Source organism: Halichoerus grypus, chromosome 4 (assembly GCF_964656455.1).
Source record: "Halichoerus grypus chromosome 4, mHalGry1.hap1.1, whole genome shotgun sequence".
Lineage (NCBI taxonomy): Eukaryota > Metazoa > Chordata > Mammalia > Carnivora > Phocidae > Halichoerus > Halichoerus grypus.
Window position 1 is genome coordinate 186,138,232 of NC_135715.1, and position 21,359 is coordinate 186,159,590.

A 21,359-nucleotide genomic window follows, 5' to 3' on the forward strand; every position below is an offset into this window, starting at 1 on the left:
TGAAGGACTGTCTGCATTCCTGCTTCCCTAGCAGGCAGCCGGAGGGAACATACTGCGGACAAATTTGGGGACATATCCAAGCACGGCAGGAAAACTTCATATATTAGGGTAGGCTACACCCCCAAACTGACCAGCCTTCCTGCTGACAAGGCAGGGAGGTCCCAGAGTTGGGGTAACTTGGACATAAATGTAAATGTGATCTTACTTGTCCACCAAGCAGGTGAAGCTTATGGACTCTCCCATTACACTGGTTTTGATATTGTGAAAAATAATTAAATGTGTCTCAGGGAAAGAGCTAGGAATGGATTCATGAAATCCACAAGCTTACCTCCACTGAAATGAAACAAAACCTGGGGAAGTGATAGCCTCTTGAAAATTCACCTTATGTCTCTGAGAACTGTGAGGTTAGCTAATCACGAGAGCCTTCCTTATGATATTGTTCCTATGGAAAAGAGAGCTTCCATCCACATTTTTATTATCAGTCAATGTCTAGAAGAGTTTACATTCCTGGAAAGGATAAATTCACTTGAAAGGGGGCAATATTTATTCAACAAAGAACCAACTCCTCTGAGTCTGCTGAAATTGGTTTAATACTTTCTTTCAAATCCCGTATTAAAGGTGAGCAAGAGAGGCGCCTGGATGGCTCAGCTGGTTAAGCTTAGGACTCTTGGTTTGGCCTGGGGTCATGATCTCAGGGTTGTGGGATCAAGCCCGAGCCCCACGTCAAGTTCTGCTCTCAATGTGGAGTCTGCTTGAGATTCTTTCCCTCTCCCTCCCCCTTTATTGCTCTCTCCGCTTGCTCGTGTGTGTGTGTGTGCATGTGTGCACTCTCTTTTTCTTTAAAGAAATGTGAGCATGAAAATAAATTTAATGTCGTGATTATTAATTCTAAGGATCTGATCAAAGGATCAGTAAATACAATGGACTGAGTGTTGTAACAAATAAGCTTAGGGGCACCTGGGTGGCTCAGTTGGTTGAGCGTCTGCCTTTGGCTCAGGTCATGATCCCGGGGTCCTGGGATCGAGCCCCGCATTGGGCTCCCTGCTCAGTGGGGAGCCTGCTTCTCCCTCTGCCTGCCTGCCTGTCTGCCTACTTGTGTTCTCTCTCTCTGTGTCAAATAAATAAATAAAATCTTTTAAAAAAATAAGTAAGCTTAAATACACACAGGCAATTTTCACCTGTAGGAAACAGAGTTTTAAAACAGCTTTTTGAGATATAATGTGTACATTAACCAATTCACCCATTTAAAATGTAGAATTCAATGGCTTTTAGTATATTCAGAGTTGTGGTACCATCACCATAATCCATTTTAAAACATTCCCTCACCCTGAACCACCCCCCACCCCCAAACCATCAATCCTCAAACCCTCCATGCCCCACAAACCTAGGCAACCACCAATCTATTTTCTGTGTCTATAGATTTGCCTATTCTGGGCATTTCATATAAATGGAATCAGACAATATGTGGCCTTATATGTCTGCTTTCTTAAAATAACATTTTAAAGATTCAGTGATATTGGGGCACCTGGGTGGCTCAGTCAGTTAAGTGTCTGCCTTTGGCTCAGGTCATGATCCAGGGTCCTGGGATCGAGCCCCGCATCGGGCTCCCTGCTCTGCGGGGAATCTCCTTGCCTCTCTCCCCAGCTTGTGCTCTCACATACTCTCTCTCTCTCAAATAAATAAATAAAATCTTTAAAAAGAAAGATTCAGTCATATTGTGGCATATATCAGTACTTTGTTTTTTATGGTTACATAATATTCCACGGTATGCATCCACCACATTTTGTTTATCCATTCATCAGTTGATGGACATTTGCATTGCTTCCATTTTTGGCTATTATGTATAATGCTGCTATGAATATATATGCACAAATTTTGGGGTCAACATATGTTTTCATTCTCTTGAGTATATACCTAGAGTGGAATTAGTGGGTCATATGGTAACCCCATGTTTAACTTTTTGAGGAGCTGTCAAACCGTTTTTCAAACTGGCTGCAGCGTACATTCCCATCAACAGTGTGTGAAGGTTCTGATTGTTCCACATCATTATCAACACTTGTTTTATCTGTTTTTTTTTTAAGATTTTATTTATTTATTTGACAGAGAGAGAGAGAGAGGGAACACAAGCAGGGGGAGCGGCAGGCAGAGGGAGAAGCAGACTCCCCGCCGAGCAGGGAGCCCGACGCGGGGCTCGATCCCAGGACCCTGGGATCATGACCTGAGCCAAAGGCAGCTGCCCAACCGACTGAGCCACCCAGGCGCCCCTTATCTGTCTTTTTGATTACAGCCATTCTAGTGGGTGTGAAGAAGAGGTCTTTAAACAATAACAATTATGGTGAGAGCTAAACAATCTCATGAATGATATTGGATTCCTTTTTTTTTTTTTTAAACAGACAGTGAAGAGATGCTCAACATCACTCATCACCAGGGAAATGCAAATCAAAACTACAGTGAGATATCACCTCACACCTGTCAGAATGGCTAAAATCAACAACATAAAAAACAAGCGTTAGCAAGGACACGGAGAAAAAGGAACCCTTGTGCACTGTTGGTGGGAATGCACACTGATGCAGACCTTGTGGGAAACAGTATGGAGGGCCCTCAAAAATTAAAAGTAGAACTACCCTGTGATCTAGTAATCACACTAGTAAAGAATATGAAAACACTAATTCAAAGGGATACATGCACCCCTATGTTTGTAACAGCATTATTTACAATAGCTAAACTATCGAAGCAGCCCAAGTGTCCATCCATAGATGAATGGATAAAGAAGATGTGGTATGTATATATATACACAATGGGATATTATTTAGCCATAAGAAAGACTGAAATCTTGCCATTTGCAATGACATGGATGGAGCAAGAGAGTATAATGCTAAGTGAAATAATTCAGAGAAAGACACGTACCATATCATCTCGCTCATATGTGGAATTTAAGAAACAAATGAACAAAGAAGAAAAGAGACAAACAAACAAACAAACAAACAAAAAAACCAGACTCTTAACTATAGAGCACAAACTGATGGTTACCAGAGGGAAGGTGGGGGTGGGGGGACGGATGAAACAAGTGAAGGGGATTAAGAGTACACTTATCTTAATGAGCACTGAGCCATGTATAGAACTGTTGAATCACTATATTGTACATTTGAAACGAATATAACACTGTATGTTAACTATACTGGAATGAAAATAAAACAATTTAAAAACAAAAGAGAAAAAGAAATATGTGTTTGGATATAGGTATTACCCGACTGAAAACTTGCTCTCCTCTGCAGACAGATGGCATTGCTGATAGAGATGTTGGCCAATATTTTCAGAGTTCAGGGACTATTCTTCAAGAGGAACAAAAATATTGACCCCTGAGTAAGGTGAATGAGTTCATTGTTTATCTTAACCTTCATCCCCATGGTGAAACACTTGCCATCCATAACATAGAAGCAAAATGTAACTGTTTTTACTGCAACTGACAAGATAATTCTGGTGAACATGAAGTATGAGGATTTGGTTAAGAATTCTCGGGGACGGGGCACCTGGGTAGCTCAGTCGTTAGGTGTCTGCCTTTGGCTCAGGTCATGATCCCAGCGTCCTGGGATCAGGCCCCGCATCTGGCTCCTTGTTTAGTGGGGAGCCTGCTTCTCCCTCTGTCTGCCACTCCCCCTGCTTATGCTCTCTCCATCTCTCTCTCTGACAAATAAATAAATAAAATCTTAAAAAAAAAAAAGAATTCTCGGGGACCATCTGAGGCAGTGGGAAGCCCCAGACTTCTACCTCCTGGCTAACTGCAATTTTGGGCCTGTGTATGGGCCTCCTGGCTGTGGGAGGAGATGGTGGAGGATTCAAGGTTGGCAGCAAAGAGAAATGGCCCGATTGGAAGCGAGGAGAACCATGAAGCTGACCTGAGAGGGATGACTGAGCAGAGCTCTTGTGGAGAGGCGACATTTGGCTTGTTCAGTGGTGTTCATAGGACCCAGGCCTCTGCCAAGTCCCTTATGTTTATTTCCTCTCGATGATGCACGAGATAAGGAAACCGCTTGACCCAGTGGCGAGCCCAAGGCCACGGACGGTCTGTGGGAGAGATGGGTTCAAGCCTCTCTGAGCCATTGTCTCTGACTGCCGTCACACAGAGCAGGGACCATGAAAATGTTGATTGCGTGAATGATGGGTGTCGGGATAGAGGAAGCTGGTAACAAGAGTGGGACTGGGTGCTGCTGGACAGGGATGGGGGGCACTTTTTCACTGGCTACCCTTTGCACTAAATGAGTATATTACTTTTCAGAATAAATACCTCAAATAACAAGTTGTACTATCTCCCACGCAGAATAAGAGGCCACTTTTGAAGGATCAAAAATCAGCTTAGCTTCAGTTTTCCTTTTTTTTTCAAAATAAATATTCTAAATAAATAAATATTCTAAGCCCAGCATGATGCCCTGGTTGCTGTTCCATCCTTGTACACTAAAAATAAATGAGGCAAAATGGGCAGGAAATTGTTTATAGCAAGAATTACAGAAAACAGTGATTATTACACTTTAATAAGACTCTTTACAAATTAGTTGGATTGAAGGCTTTGATAGAGGATTGGTTAAAGTCATGAAAAAACAATATATTCAGAAGAAAATACATTTATAGCATATAAAAGAAGTCAAAACATCACCAGAAATCATACAGATGAAGTTCAAACATAAAGCACTATTTTCTTTTTTTTTTTTTTTTAAGAATTTATTTATTTATTTGAGAGAGAGAATGAGATAGAGAGAGCATGAGAGGGGGGAGGGTCAGAGGGAGAAGCAGACTCCCCGCTGAGCAGGGAGCCCGATGCGGGACTCGATCCCAGGACTCCAGGATCATGACCTGAGCCGAAGGCAGTCGCTTAACCAACTGAGCCACCCAGGCGCCCCATAAAGCACTATTTTCAATCACTAAAATAGTTTTTTTTAAGTATAATACCCAATTCTGACAAAGTTATAGTGAAATTGCTTTAGGGCAGCATTAACTTGAAAATTACATATATTTGGAGTATGTATTGGATATATATCAATTGTCATAAAAATGTTTATACTGCTTGATTGAGGAATCTCAAGTTAGTATATCTTGTCTAAGGAAATTATCCAAAAGGAGCTTAACCAAATATACAAAAATGGTATCAAACCATTCTTTATAATGCTTAAACACTGAATACAATTATTGTGCACAAACTTAATGGAATATTATACAGTCTTTTAAATTAATAAATAAAAATAATTTTTTCAAAGCAAACAATTTCATGCATGTGCAGAGATTTAGTTGCATGGATGTTTATTTAACACTGTTTATGATAAAAGATTGGAAATTATGTATCTAACAGTATGATGTAATTTTGGTCAAATAACTAATGGAAAATTCATAATGTTTATTTAAATTAATAACAATATAGAATTATATTTGTCCACACGCTGATACATAATTTCAAGTTTTTGAAGCGAAAAAGTTACAAAACAATGGCAAAGTATATTCCATTTCGATTTCAAAACTTTTCAGACTTTTCAATTTCAAAACTTACTAAAAAGCTACAGTAATCATGACAGTATGGCACTGGCATGAAATTAGACTTACAGATCAATAGGATAAAACTGAGAGCCCAGAATAAATCCATATGCCTGCGGTCAACTGGTTTCGACAAGGGTGCCAAGATCATTCAGTGGGAAAAGAATAGTCTTTTTTTTTTTTTTAATATTTTTTTATTTATTTGACAGAGAGAGACACAGCGAGAGAGGGAACACAAGGAGGGGGAGTGGGAGAGGGAGAAGCAGGCCCCCCGCCGAGCAGGGAGCCCGATGTGGGGCTCGATCCCAGGACCCCGGGATCATGACCTGAGCCGAAGGCAGACTCTTAATGACTGAGCCACCCAGGTGCCCCAAAAAGAATAGTCTTTTTAACAAATGCTGCTGGGACAACAGGATAACCACAGGCAAAAGAGTGAAGTGAGACCGGGACCTCATACCATATACAAAAATTATCCCAAAATATATAAAAGATTTAAATGTAAGAGCTAAAACAGGAAAAAACATAGGCATAAATCTTTGTGCCCTTGGACTAGGCAGAAGTTTCATAGATAGGACACCTACAGCACAAGCAACCAAAGAAAAATAGATAATTTGGACTTCATCAAAATTAAAACTTTTTTATTGCACTGGAGGATATTATTAAGATAGTAAAAATACAACCCACAACATGGGAGAAAATACTTGCAAATCACATACTTGATAAGGGCCTCGCATCCAGAAAACATAAAGAATTCTTATAATTCAACAATAAAAAGACAAGCCAATTAAAAAAAAGGGTGACAGACTTGAACAGACATTTCTCCAAAAAGATACAAAAAAGGTCAATAAGTACATGAAAAGATGCTCACCATCACTAGCTATTAGGGAAATGCAAATTAAAATTTCAAGGAGATACCACTTTACTAGATATCACTCTACTAAAATGGCTGTAATAAAAAAAATGGGAAATAACAAATGACATCAAGGTTGTGCAGAAATCTGAACCCTCGTCCATTGCTGGTGGGAATTTAAAATGGTGTAGTTACCACATAACCTGGCCCATATGACCCAGCAATTCCATGTCTATGTGTATACCCGAAAGAATTGAAAACGTATATTTATGCAAAAACTTGTACTTGAATGTTCATAGCAGCATTATTCATAATGGCCAAAAAGTGTAAACACCCCAAATGTTTATCAACTGATGAAGAGATAAACAGAATGTGGATATACATACAGTGGAATATTAGTTATCCATAAAAAGGAATGAAGTACTGATTCATGCTACAATATGGACGAACCTTGAAAACATGCTAAGTGAGAGAAGCCAGTCACAAGGACCAAGCCACATTCCTCTTATATGAAATGTCCAGGATAGGGAAATCCATAGAGACAGAAAATTGGTAGTTGCCTAGGTCTGGGAGGATGGGAGGGAAATGACAGCTAATGGGTATGGGCTTTCTTTTTGGTGTGATGAAATGTTCTAAATTGATTGTGGTGATGATTGGAAAACACTGTGAATATACTATAAATCACTGAACTGTACACTTTAAAATGGTGAATTAGATGTTCTTTGAATTATATAGTTGACACTTGAACCACATGGGTTTGAACTGTGTGGGTCCACTTATATGCAGCTTTTTTTCTATAAATGTAGCGCTGTATGTATTGTAAATGTATTTTATCATTTTCTCAGTAACTTTTTTCCTCTAGCTTACTTTATTGTAAGAATACAGTATATAATGCATACAACATATAAAATATGTGTTAATTGAGTGTTTATGTTATTGGTAAGGCTTCCAGTTAACAGTAGGCTATTAGCAGGAACATTTGGGGGAGTCAAAAGTTATATGCAGATTTTCAACTGTCTGGGGGATTAGTGCCCCAACCCCTGCATTGTTCAAGGGTCAACTGTATATCTCATCTTAAAAATTTCAGAAAAGTATATTCCAAGCCAAACCCAAATGTCTATCTATAGGTCTATCTGTCTATTTCTGGGTGGTGGAATCAGGCATACATTTTTAGTTGCTTCTTCATAATCAAATGTATCATCTAAGTTATTTCCAATTAACATTTATAATTTATGTAATAGCATAAGATAAAAGAAAACTCTACAATAAACATGGACCATACTAAGTTACAATTTATAAAAGAAGGGATGTAAGATAGTTACACATTCTGCAACTATGCGGGAGTATCTAGCACTAGTCCTGAAAAATAGAACAAAATAAAAATAATTGTGCACAAGTAGTAAAATTATGTATGAATTTTTTTGAAACTTTTTTCAGTATTATGATTTTTATCTTTACAAGTAGGAGGGAAATAACCATATTTGCCTCACGAAATGAATTTGGTTTTTATTTGATATTGAAAGTGTTAATGACAACACTATCAACTCTAGGTGCCTTTTTAAAAAGAATTCACTGATTCATTCTACAATAAATTTTCTATGTTTCTTCCTTGAACTTTTCCTTTAGCTAATCTTTTCCTTTTACCTGAGTTCTCTTTTCTTCTTGTGTAAGTTGTATTCAAAATTGTTAGCTCCCTTTAATATTTAAAACTTATTAGAGTTTAACTTTGAATAATATTTCCTAATAATTGAAACTTTTTTTGTGTTTATAGTTTTTGCATTTTGTTTCTCTTATATTCTCTTGGGTATTTAGTTGGCTATCCTAACAGTCTGCAAATATTTTATTAGTTAATTTCTTCTCAGTTTTGCATATTAAGCAGATACCCTCTTATTTTCTAATTTATTTGTTTCAAATTTTTTGATTTTCCCTTTTAAATTTGTTACCTAAATCTTTAAAAAAATTAAGGATAGATTTAATTATTTTTTTCTTTTTCCTTCTTATTAGCATAGGCAGGAGAGATACAAAAGTTCACTGACAGCTTTAACTGTGTAAATGGTATCTGTTTTTCTTTGTCTTTAAAGTAATGTCCCCATATTTGGTGTTGCCTTTTTAACTCAATTATTCCATCACAGAGTCTTTCTTCCATTCTTGCATGGTCGTGTGCATATAGGTAGAATATTGGCTTTCTCTTCAACTTTATTTTATGGAAGTCCGAGAAAGCATGTGTAAAATCTTTGTCTACCTATTGTGAATATCTTTATCTTAAAAATTGCAATTAATTGTTTGTGAAGGCTTAATGTGCACTTGAGAAAGCTCCCTATTTCCCAATTTTTCCTCTTTGGATCAGTTCCTCCAATCTCCTCCTTCTGTGGAAGAAATGGAGGCCCCCGAGGTGCAGGGACTTGCCCATGATCTCTCAGTGGGGCTGGGGCAGAGCCTGTGTTTGGGGCCAATGAATGGAGCATTGTGGAGAGTTAACGCCAACATGCTCCAACAGCACCCTTCCCCTGCTGGTGCCCCGTTCTGTTGAAAAGCTACAGAGCAGGGCTGCCTTAGGCCAGACAGCTTTGTTGTATGCACACCCTCCCCTGCAGCTTACACTGCATCATACTGACCTGTTATCCTTGGGCTTCTCTTTGGCCTTGCCTGAAGAAGGGATTCTTTCCTAGGATGCTGCCTTCTCATGAAAACAGACCTCCAGTGGGTCCTGCCACGGGTGTTCTGGGCATGCCCAGGTATGCCAGAATCCTGGGATGAACATAATCAGTCAAGCTGGGACCCGCTATACTTGCTTTCATGCAAGCATGATTTACCTGAGCCAGGCTCTTAAATTATTCTATCTCCCCTTTCTTTAAATGTATTTTTTTTTTTTTAAAGATTTTATTTATTTATTTGACAGAGAGAGACACAGCAAGAGAGGGAACACAAGCAGGGGGAGTGGGAAAGGGAGAAGCAGGCTTCCCGCGGAGCAGGGAGCCCGATGTGGGACTCGATCCCAGGACCCTGGGATCATGACCTGAGCCGAAGGCAGATGCTTAACGACTGAGCCACCCAGGAGCCCCTAAATGTATTTTTTTTAAAAAGATTCATAGGTGTGGATTTTGTCTTTTTAATCCAGTCTATGATGCTGTTTTTTAAATAGGAGAATTTAGTCCATTTACATGTAATCTTTTAATTGTTGTAATTGTGTTATTCTGTATTTTTCTCAGTAAATAAAATTCTTTGTTTTCTCTTTAGCTTAATTTAGGATTTCTATTGGAGGCCATGTTTTTTCATTCATTTAAGTGAGATGAGATGTTCTCACAATTTTCTGAACAACCCAATTTCCTAGTGTTCTACTATGTTTTCCCTTACCCAACAAAAAACAGACTGTGCTCATTTCTTTATATTTGTTCTAATTAAAAACTACTTTTCTTAAAAAAAAAAAACAAAACTTTTTCTTTCTTATGAATAGATTCAGATTTTTTTTTTTTTTTTTTGGTCATTCACTCACCTTCTCTAACTCCTCTTTAGTCAAATCCTCTTGGTTTCATTTTGGCATTCTGAGAAGTTTTATCTCCAGTTAAATATTTTAAAATATGATGATCACATTTTATAAAAATTATACTTTATACTCTTGCTTTTCAGACTAGGGTATGTCTATCTGTGCAGATGAGCTATCCACTGCATAATATTATTTCTCCCTGTCTATATACCTTCACTGAAATTCGCCCCCCTTTCCTGAGGGTCCATGAGTGCACACACACACACAGAGATCCTAAGGAAGGTATAGGCCTGAATGGCCATAATTGTACTGAGTGAGTCTGTTTCCCGGGGTCGGCTGACTGGCTCCCATGGACCCCTCACCCAGTTCAGGCTGACCTTAGCCAATCAGCTGTTTTCTCTCTAGACTTCGAAAACGAAGCGCCTTGTTCAGCATTGGGCCCTGGACCGGGAGAAAAAGACTCATCTTTCATTGAAATTGTCCCCCACCCACCTCACACACACACACAGAGCAAACCCATCCCTCCCCTCCAGCACATGACTCCTTGGAGGAGAGTTGCTATCTGGAAAAACAAAATTTGGGGGTTCTCTTAGCATGCCAAAAGAGAAGTTTGGTAGTCTGCAGCGTGTGTTACAGAAGGAAGAAAGAAAGCTGTCTCTGTCAGGACCATCATCTACAAGAGACTTAGCTGTTTTACACTCCTAAGACTGACTACTGTTTAGGATAACTTCTTATCAGATGACAATAATAACGAACATGTATTTGCTCTGTGCCAGGCACTGTTTTAAGTGCTTTACATGTATTGACTCATTTAAATTTCACATCAGCCTTTTGAGGTGGTACCATCATTATTCACATGCTATAGGTAAGGAAACCTCAATGGAGAGGTTGAGTAATTTGCCTAAGGGCACACAGTGAGTAACTGAAGGAGTTGGATTTGAACCCAGCAGTTTGATTCCCCTTAAGTGCTATGACGCATTGCTGTTGTATTGGAATTGCCAGCTTCATGTGAGGCTGATATCTGGCAGGGGGCAAGGGACAGGAGAAATGTAAACCCTTGTCCTATAAAGACCTTCCTCTGCAGTGAGTTCTCCAACAAAACAAAGGCATCAACATTCTGAGTTTAATGAGTTTAAATGTCATTCTTTCTCTTTTATGTTTTTTTTTTTTTTTTAAAGATTTATTTATTTACTTATTTGAGAGAGAAAGCAAGCACAGGGGGAGGGCAGGGGGAGAGGGAGGAGAGAAGCAGACTCTCCACTGACTGCCCAGGCTGATGCGGGGCTGGATCTGAGGACCCTGAGATCAGGACCTGAGCCAAAATCAAGAGTCAGAGGCTTACTCGATGGAGCCACCCACGTACCCTGTGATTCTTCCTTCCTTTCTTTCCTTCCTTCCTTCCTTCTTTCTCTTTTCTCTTTCTTTCTTTCTTTTCTTTTCTTTCTTTTTCTTTCTTTCTTTCTTTTCTTTCTTTCTTTCTTTCTTTTCTTTCTTTTTCTTTCTTTCCTTTCTTGTCTTTCTTTCTTTCTTTCTTATTAACATATAATGTATTATTTGTTTCAGGGGTACAGGTCTGTGATTCATCAGTCTTAGAAAAATATGGAACCCTTCACAAATTTGCGTGTCATCCTTGTGCAGGGGCCATGCTAATCTTCTCTGTATTGTTCTAATTTTAGTATATGTGCTGCCTAAGCGAGGACCATTCTTTCTTTTTTAAAATGTAGTAATTATTAGATGTCATTTACAGCTGCTGAGATATATCTGTGATTAAAAGAGAGAGCTCAAAATTAGAAAAAAGATGGAAGATCAGAGGAAGAGAAGACCAAAACGGGAGGATGAGAGATAAAGTTAAAAAATAAAAATTAAGGTAAATTTAAAGCCAAAGATGTGGGAATAAAAACTTAGAAAGAATAACATTGTAAATGACAAGTTTCTAAAATTCATACTTGAAGTAGCATATGTTAAATAGAAAATAAAAGAAACAAAAGAGCAAAGAACCAGAAAATTAAAAAAAAAATCTAAAAAATTAAGAATAACATGTTGATAGATCCTGATAAAATGAGCAGTTAGAAGTATTCAAAAAGACGAGATTTTAAATAGGAGCTAGAAGGTAAAAGAGAAATTAAGATAAGGGCTAAGATCTATGAGGCAAAAGTTGTGAAGGATCTAGAAGGATTTATATTTAAACAGCTAAGAGAAAAATAATACTCATAAAGATAGAGGGAAAAGAAAAACTAAGTTTAAAAAAAACTAAGTTTAAAGTGAGACAAGAACAAAAACAGACTCTAATCAGACAAGAATTCCAAGTGGGAAACAGTGGTCTGGGTGGGGCTAATTGCTGCAATTGAGGAGGCCAAGATCAATTGATACGGCGATGATGAGACATATTTTCTGCTCACCCGTAACACTCAGCTGGCAGCACTATCCGCCTGCACACGGAAGGATGAGGCTCATGGCACTTGACTCCATCCCACAGCTGACTGGGTCCTTCCAAAGTCATACCCCTAGGCCAGCAAACACTCCTTCACTTTGGTTCTTGGAATATGTTCAATTCTACCTTAGTTTTTCTTCAACATATTTAATAGTCCTTTTGTTATCTTTTACTTCCTTCAAGATGAAATTCACATGTGAAAGGCAATCAAACATGTTGTTGTTGAATGGATTTGTTCCATTGTATTTCCTTGAAGTTCTTGTGGCGTTTGGTTACTATGCTGTTTGTTTTCTCTCTCTCACACACACCATCTTTATCACCCAGCTTCAATTCTGATGTTCTAACACTTCCTACTGATCCTGATTTGCTTGGTTATTTGCTCCTTTCAGTGTAATTAGTAGTAGTGGGATTGGGTGGGGGGGGATGAGACGATCTACAGGACTTGTTCTTGGACCGGGCTGTAAGGGTGAGGGTGTGGTGGAGGGGTGGGGAGTGCAGGAGTCACGGATGTCTCCTACGTGTCTGGGTTTCTGCCTCTGTGACCAGGTGATGTTAGTATAGGAGAACACCGAGTTAGGGGTGGTGGTGGTTAGGAATCAGGGTCAGGCTGGACCTGGAAAACTCTGGGGCACTATAGCTGTCTCTAATCCTTAAATTCCCAGGAAGGCTTGAATTTCATAATAGACACACTCCCTCCCAATGCCAAAATGGAATTCTTCTGGAGGTAGCAGATGGCTCACTGTTTATACCAGCAGGGCATGGTAACCCTGGTCCTCTGTTTATATTCTGGGCATTCCTCAAAGCATTTTGCATCATTAATTGGCTATCCATTATCCAAAGAGACCAAAGTCAGACAAAGCACATCATCTGGAACCTTTCATGCCCACACCATCCTGGAAGTACAGAGTTCACCCACAACTCCCTGCAGTTGTCTAAAAATATGCTCTTCACAGCAATGATAAGTTTCCATCTCTTGAGGTACCACTGAAATCTCCTGGAACCCCAGCCAAGTGGAGCCTAATGAATCACCTTGGCCCTTCAACAGAACACGGTTCATTAGAATTGATGCTCTATTCAAGGCTGCCAGGAACATGCAGGGTAGACTTTATCTATTGTACTTTAAGGATTTGGGGCTTCTTTTTGTCTATATCACAAGTTGACTTTGTCCCTTCTGTTCACAGAACAATTGATTTAGCTTCCTTTTATCAAATTGTAACCATTTTCTGGTCCTGCCTTGCTTATGTTATACCTAGGCTCCCTTGGCTGATATTTAGGGTGTTTTAAACTTTTCAGCCACACATTTCAAATTTCTTGGTTTACTCCCACAGATGGCTGGTTACATCCATTGTCGATAGATTTACAGTGTCTTAGAGAAGACTATGCCTCTTCTGGATGAGCTTGTTGTAATAACTGGATATAATGGGAATGTACTGGTTCTGGACTGGAGGTATGCTTGTGGGGCAAGCCTCTCACCCCAAGTCACTCTACAGTGTGACTCTACAGTTGTGGTTTTCCTTTGGCCCACATGAGGAAGCCCAGAGCTCACTCTACTTAGATGATATGGGAACACGTCCACCCAGCCCTGAAGCCTTCACACTGGCTGACACCAAACTTTCTGTCAGCCGTCCCCAAATGGGATTTTCCTATTGAACTTATGTACAATGATTGTCTTTCCTTTGCTCTTGTCCTTGCTCATCTATTCCTGCTTCTAATATTTTTATATTAATAAAATTAATAGAAAGTAGGCTGCATTAATAATTTTCTTGGCTTCATCTTCCATTTCTGGCTCTGAAACCCCAGTTTTTATGTTATTAATCCTTTGTTCTTTTCCTTTTCTGGGTCTTCCCAACCCTGGCCCCATTGGGCCCTCTCCCACCCATTGGATCACTGTACCTTTGCCATCTTCTGCGTCCTGCCCCTGCTGGGCTTCTTCCATCTCATCTACAGTTTGAATAGACAATTTTGCCTACATCACAGTTTCGCGGAGGATTCTGACCTGTGTGAACATTAAAAACCAAAGGCTCAGGGCGCCTGGGTGGTTCAGTTGGTTAAGCTTCCAACTCTTGATTTTGGCTGAGGTCATGATCTCAGGGTCCTGGGAACAAGCCCTGGGTCAGGCTCCACGCTCAGTGGGTGGCGTGCGGGTCTGCTTGAGGATTCTCTCTCATTCTCCCTCTAACCCCCTCCACCCCCTCCACTCACGTTCTCTCTCACTCTCTCAAATACATAAATCTTAAAAAAAAAAAAAAGGCTCATGGGTTCATTTATTCTTTAAACAAACATCGACTGAGGTCTTTGTGTGAGGCAAGCACCGTAGATGCAAGATAAAATAAATTATTTTCCACATTCAAGAATTAGTAGAGGGGTGCCTGGGTGGGTCAGTCGTTAAGCGTTTGACTCTTGATTTCAAGCTCAGGTCATGGTCTCAGGGTCATGGGATTGAGCCCAGTGCTGGGCTCCAGGCTTAGCAGGGAGTCTGCTTGAGATTCTCTTCCTCTCCTTCTGTCCCCCCTCCTGCACACGTACTCTCTCTCTCTCTCAAATAAAGAAACCTTCATTTTATTATTTTTTAAAGATTTTATTTATTTGTTAGAGAGAGAGAGAAAGCACAAGCATGGGAGCAGCAGGTAGAGGAGCCTGATGTGGGTGGGACTCGATCCCAGAACCCTGGGATCATGACCTGAGCTGAAGGCAGATGCTTAATGGACTGAGCCACCCACCCAGGTGTCCCTAAAATAAAGAAATCTTAAAAAAAAAAAAAAAAAAAAAAGAATTAGTAGAGGTATTAGTAGAGGAATTCTGAAATTTACAAATACTTTCAAAAACATTAAGGCATTCAGGAACAATTTAACGTATCTCTTTTCCTTGTTTGAATATGGAGCATATGGTGGTGGACTCCTTCACTACACAGATTCAAGCCACTGTCGATATTGACACCATATTCCTGAATTTTGACTTTTTATGGTCACCACTAGGCACTTGATGGCCACATCATGACACTGGTGACCACGACCTTACTGGAATTCTTTCCTCTCCTGCTGTCTTCTCAGCAGCCCTTCAACCGAACATTCTGACTGCTCTTTGGGGGTTCCTTTTCCTTTGTTCACACCTACAATGTTGATGTTTTCTTAGGTTCCATCCTTCTCTACCCACTTCCCTGGGCAGGGCACACTGACCTTTCAGTGGGTTTCTCAACCGAGCCTACTTTCTTTCTTACCTGAAACACTCCTCCCTACTCTTTTACTTGCTTGAAGTCTCCACCATCGGCTTTTCCCCACCCGTGTCTGGGGAGGCCCCACTGCCTTCACTTAGCCCACCCAGGTGAGCAGCACCCCTCCGCCTGCCCTCCCATCAGTCTGTGCATTCTGAGGGTAGGGACCACGCCTGGATCGCCCCTCTCTGCATCTCCAGTGCCAGCCCTGCTGGCAGGTGTCCAACAACCCAGTGTCTACTAAATGAAAAAATGAGTAAAACCCCGTCCCAGGACGGGGCCGGCGTGGCTACACCGGGGGCCTAGAACCCGAGCTGGGCCGGTTCCGGAGCAGGGGACTGAGGCGGGAAGGCTTCTAAGAGGTGGCCTCGCTAGAGCCACCGGCTACAGCCCATCGCCCCCGCGAGGCGAGGCCCGAGAAGTCGCGTTGGCCCTTCGCCAGCCCCTGCCAGCCGCCCCACCCCCCTGCAGCCGCACGACCGCCGACCACCGCCTCCGCCGCGCTCTTCCTGCGCGCGTCGCTCTTGGCCCCTTCCGGCCACCGTTGCTCCCTACACCGCCGCGCCCCTGACCCGGAAGAGCATTCTCCTTAGCAACTGCGGGACCGCCGCGGCGCCAGCCTCTCGGGAGCAACGGTGAGGCCTCCCCGCCCCCGGCCCGCGCGCCTCCCCTCGACCCCTTTCCTGGACCGGCCCCGGGTCTGGCCTGCCGGGTCTCCGCAGCTCTTAGCGGGGCACCTGCGGCAGCGGCCCCGGGCGAGCGCCCTCCACTTCTGGCACCGCTGCCCGGCTCCGCCGTCGCCCCTGCCCACCGCAAGCCCCCAGCTCTCCGCCGACCCGGCCTGCCAGGCTCGGCTCCTCGCGCCCGGCCCCGCCGGCCCTCCCTTGTAGCCCCCTTAGGGGCGCGGATAGGAAAACCCGAATTAAACAGCCTGTTGCTGTAGAGAGGACGCTTCCCGAGGCTCGGGTCCCCTGTGGACGCGTTCTCATGGGTCCTGATACAGATGCTTGGGACTGGCAGGGATGGAGCGTTTGAGCAGCTTTGAACGGCAGCCACTTAACTAGAATACTTGCTGTTTGCCTGCTGCTTTGCGCTTTCCAAAGTGGTGTATTTTATCTGCTTTGTTGATCGTGGAGACTCATGTAATTGAACATTTTGAACTGATCCTTTTCCGGGGATTAGGTTTTCTGTTTTTAGCGATGTGCGGTTAGTATCTTGTAGCTTAGATTTTGTGTCTTCCAATTTTCTACAGGAGGAACTCTCCCTGGGACTGATTAAGTTTGGGAAAAATTTCAAGAGAAATTTGCTACATTGAAGAAAGTAGGGACAGGTGTTGTTAATATCTTTGACTTACATTTGAAAAGATACCATGACACTGAAAACCTCCCTTAATTGAGTTTGTAGATGTGGTACTAAGAAAACTCTAAACCTTGTTTGAACATTGTTGGATAACGACTTTATAGTTAATCTAATGATGAAGCTAAAACTGAGGCATATGAAAAATCTTCAGGAATGACATTTGCAGGAATTTCTGTACCAAAATCCATTATTTAACGCAGTATAATTTCATATCAGTTCAGTAAGTATTTAATAAGCACCCACAGTGTTATATTATGTGAAAGGATATAAAATAAGAGTGTATAGATTGTTATTATTATTGGGAAAACTATAAAGCAGCATTTGTTTAAATGCAAAATCAGAGGGAGGAGAGATCAGTGTGGTCTGGAGTTTTCTGTATTATGTTTATGGATTATATCTCTATAGATAGTTTGTATTTGTGTTGGAGGGGACAGGGAATCCTAAATAGTTTCTTATGTTTTTAAGGGTTTTGGGAAATAGTTCCAAGTGACATTTTGTAGTTTTTATTTAAAGCTCTACGATTACTTGATTGCAGTATCTATTTCTTTCACTTTTAGTACAAATCTGGCATTTTTCTTGTTTGAGATCTAAATAAATACGGCTTATAGTAGGGGGCTTTCCCACTTAAGAGATTCATTCCTTTGCTTCTGTGACGGTCTTACTTTTATATGAGTCACCACAGTTTTCAGTAGAGTTAGTTACTAGTTCATATATACTTACGAGTCTTGTGAAATGTTGCTCTTTATTCATTTGACAGGTATTCCAGAGTGCCCCCTATGTAGCAGGCATTGTATCAAGAAATGCCAAAAACAGTTTGCTCAGCAAGTAGTAATTCTGCTTTATCTACGATGTGTGTGTGTATTTGTGTGTTTTACTTATCAGCCTTTGATGCTCAGCATTTGCCTAGGGACATAGAAGGGCCAGAGAAATGTTTTTTCTTTTTTTTCTTAAGAGTTGAATAGGGATTTTAGGCTTAATTGATTTGGACATCCTCCAAAGATTCATTAAGGAAACCTCTTAGGATGTTTCATTGCTTTCTTATAGGTTTAGTGCCCTATATTCACTTGTTCAACAAATATTTGACTGCTTATTGGGTACACTGTGTTTGGCCTTGGAAATTGGGGGGGGGAGAGTGAATGCATCTCTGGCCCCTGTCTTTAGCAGATGATACCAAATAATCACATGAATGTAAAACTGCAACAGTGACACTATTTGATTTAGGGAAGTCACTGGAAAGACATTTGAACTAAGATCTGAAGGATGCACAGGAAAGGAAGAGTGTTCCAGTCAGAGCAAACAGCAAGGGCAAAGATGGTGGGGTTCATGGGGAGGACTGGGGATTTAGGGTACAGCTCTATGTAGAGAACAGGAAGAGTGTTGAATCTGGTGGGAGAGGGGGTTGGAGAGGTGTGGTGGGCCTTGTAAGCAGGTTGAGGAGTTTTTCTTTATTTTTGGAACAAGGAGAAGTCTCTCTACAGTTTTACTTAGAGACTTAGGCTGGATTGCAGATGGGGATGACACAGATTGGTTTTAAATAGTCTGCTTTGTATTTCTACCATTGCTTAGTATTTGTATTGTCTTCTTCCTTATTTCCTTAACGTGCTCCCTCAGCTTTATTGTAGTTAGAGAAGCTTCCATGTCCTACCAGCGAGATGTGTCCACTTTATTTATTTTTTTAGTTGGGACAAAAGGAATTTTAGGGGTTAGTATTGGACAGTAGAAGTTAGTTGATCTGAAATATTTTTGCATCAGTATGACTGCTAGGGCACTAACTTCTGTGACTTTTTTTTTAAGATTTATTTATTTACTTGAGAGAGAGAGAGCGTGCGCGTGAGAGCACATGGTGGGAGGGAGGGTTAGAGGAAGAGGGAGAGAGTCTTAAGCAGACCCTGCCGAGTTTGGAGCTGGAGGTGGGGCTCGATCTCAGGACCCAGAGATCACAACCTGAGCTGAAACCAAGAGTTGGATGCTTAACCAAGAGTTGGAAGCTTAACCAACTGCGCCACCAAGGTCCCCCTGTGACTGTTTCTTTTTAATTGTAGTGATAAAAACACATAATATAAAACTTACCCTCTTAACCATTTTTAAGTGTATGTTCAGTGATGTTAACTATATTTACACTAGGACTTTTTTATCTTGCAAAACTAAAACTCTGTACCCATTGAACAACTCTCTACTTCTACCACCCCCCTCCCCAGCTTCTGGTGCATTTGAGTTTTATTGCTGTAAATGCTGTTTTTTTTTTTTTTTTTTAAGATTTTATTTATTTGACAGAGAGAGAACACAGATAGGCAGAGCGGCAGGCAGAGGGAGAGGGAGAAGCAGGCTCTCCGCTGAGCAGGGAGCCTGACGCAGGGCTCGATCCCAGGACCCTGGGATCATGACCGGAGCCGAAGGCAGACGCTTAACTGGCTGAGCCACCCAGGCGCCCCTGCTGTAAATGTTTTTTAAGAATCATTATTTGTACCACATCTTATAGTACTCATCTCAGAATGCCTTCGGACCAGTTGATTTTGGGTATTGGACTGAAAATGATTTTGAGATGGCTCAATATTTTAAGTACAAAAAAGTATAACAAAGCATTTTCTTGGGTGGGGGAGATTTGTAAATTTTTATCTGCAGTTTCCCAATTTGTCCTAGACTTTGGATTCCTGCAGTGTTGTAGAACTAGCCTTATAGAATCCAGTTTTTAGAATGTCCTTTGAATCTTCAGAAAATTTTTTTGTTTTATATGGGGAATTGCTGTGGGAAGTGAAGTTCATTTTCATGCAAATACTACTGAGCACATGCACAAGTCAGACTGTGAGTGGGCCTGGAATGGTTCCATAGATCCCTCTGAGGTCCAGCCATCTGTGCCATACTGGTGATGTCAGGGAGACAGCCAGCATTCTTGTTGTCTTTATTAAATGGAGGGTGGTGGAGCTGCACGAGATGCTCCTTTGTGTCACATTATGGGACATAGAAGGATCTGACAAGGACTTTTCAGATAGCATTTTATTTGGAACCATAGCAAGAACTTGATGCCCCGAGTTGCAATTATACGATTAACCCTCACATTGAGGCTGGAAGTGGTCAGGTTTAGTCAACTGTTAGTCCAAAGAACTTATTTTTCTAGTTTCTTTTTTATTGTGGTAAAATTTACCATCTTAACCATTTTTAAGTGTATGGTTCAGTGGTATTAATTACTTTCATAATGTGTAAACATCACCACGATCCATCTCCATAACTATTTTTCTTTTTTTTTTTTTTTTTAAAGATTTTATTTATTTGACAGAGAGCAAGAGAGCACAAGCTGGGGGAGCTGCACAGGGACAGGGAGAAGCAGGCTCCCTGCTGAGCAGGGAGCCCGATGCACGGCTCGATCCCAGGACCCTGAGATCATGACCTGAGCCAAGGCAGATGCTTAACCGACTGAGCCACCCAGGCGCCCCATAACTATTTTTCATCTTGTAAAACTGAAATTCTATGTCCGTTAAACAACTTTGTATTCCCTCTCCCCAGCTTCTGGCAACCACTATTCTACCTTCTGTCTCTATAATTTTGAGTACTCTGAGTACCTCAGAAGTAGAGTTATACAGTATTTATCTTTTTGTGACTGGCGTATTTCATTTAGCATAATATTCTTAAGGTTCATCCATATCGTAGCATATGTCAGAACTTCCTCCTTTTTAAAGGCTGAATAATATTCCATTATATGTATATACCACATTTTGCCTATCCATTGATCTGTTGATGAACGCTTGGGCTGCTTCCATGTTTTAGCCATTGTGAGTGATGCTGCTATGAACATGGGAGTACCACCCAACTACTTTATTTATTTATTTTTTTTAAGATTTTATTTATTATCTGGCAGAGAGAGAGAGAACAAGTGGGGAAGTGGCAGGCAGAGGGAGAGGGAGAAACAGATTCCCCGCAGAGCAGGGAGCCCAATGTGGGGCTCCATCCCAGGACCCTGGGATCATGACCTGAGCCGAAGGCAGATGTTTAACCGGCTGAGCCACCCAGGCGCCCCAACATCCAAATACTTTTAATTCCTTTCTTACATTCTAATACAGCTGCCTCTGGGACCCACTAATGTCGGCAGACAAGAGAGAGTGTTCATACTGGCAGGGAAGGCCTTTAATGGGCACAAAGTACAGTGAAAATGTCACTGATGACACCTCGGGCTGATAAGGGCTGATGGAGGTAACTTGCCTCAGAAAATGCCTTCTAATTAGAAAATAAACAAGAGGATGGAGGCTATTATTTCTGGAGCCCTCTCCCCTCCTGTGTGTCAAATAATTCACATGCCGTATGCCATTTAATACCAATTGTCCAGTGAGAAAGATGGTTTGACTCTTGTACTGATAAGAAAACTAGGCTCGGGGAGTTTACTTTAAGTCAAGGCAATATGTGGGAGGACCAAAGTATGCACCCACGTCTGTCTGATTCCAAAGCCCATATTCCTTCCACAGCACTGCATCATGCTACTTCTCTGAATCAGGTTCTGATTTCAGCATCAATG

General features: G+C 41.2%; 1 protein-coding gene, 1 long non-coding RNA gene and 1 other non-coding gene across 6 annotated transcripts in view; 1 reads left to right on the plus strand and 2 right to left on the minus strand.

The window, feature by feature from the left end:
- Positions 1-1,092: 1,092 nt before the first annotated feature.
- On the minus strand, positions 1,093-15,997 carry LOC118520963 (uncharacterized). Of its 2 annotated transcripts, XR_004909898.2 has the most exons (4): positions 15,503-15,997; positions 14,179-14,281; positions 8,986-9,118; positions 1,093-1,108 (listed from the first exon to the last, which is right to left on the minus strand). It is a non-coding gene; the product is annotated as an uncharacterized LOC118520963 (long non-coding RNA). The 2 variants fall into 2 exon arrangements; XR_004909900.2 differs by lacking the exon at positions 1,093-1,108 and having other exon boundaries at positions 8,426-9,118.
- On the minus strand, positions 11,448-11,554 carry LOC118520976 (U6 spliceosomal RNA). The gene has a single exon (XR_004909905.1). It is a non-coding gene; the product is annotated as a U6 spliceosomal RNA (small nuclear RNA).
- DIS3L2 (DIS3 like 3'-5' exoribonuclease 2) overlaps positions 15,996-21,359 on the plus strand; it is a 351,578-nt gene continuing 346,214 nt past the window's right edge. For 2 of the 3 annotated variants that reach the window (XM_078071456.1, XM_036069241.2), the window contains exon 1: positions 15,996-16,131. The gene's annotated coding sequence lies outside the window, so the exon portion shown is untranslated. The remainder of the gene's footprint in view (positions 16,132-21,359) is intronic. The other variant, XM_078071457.1, reaches the window with a different exon arrangement.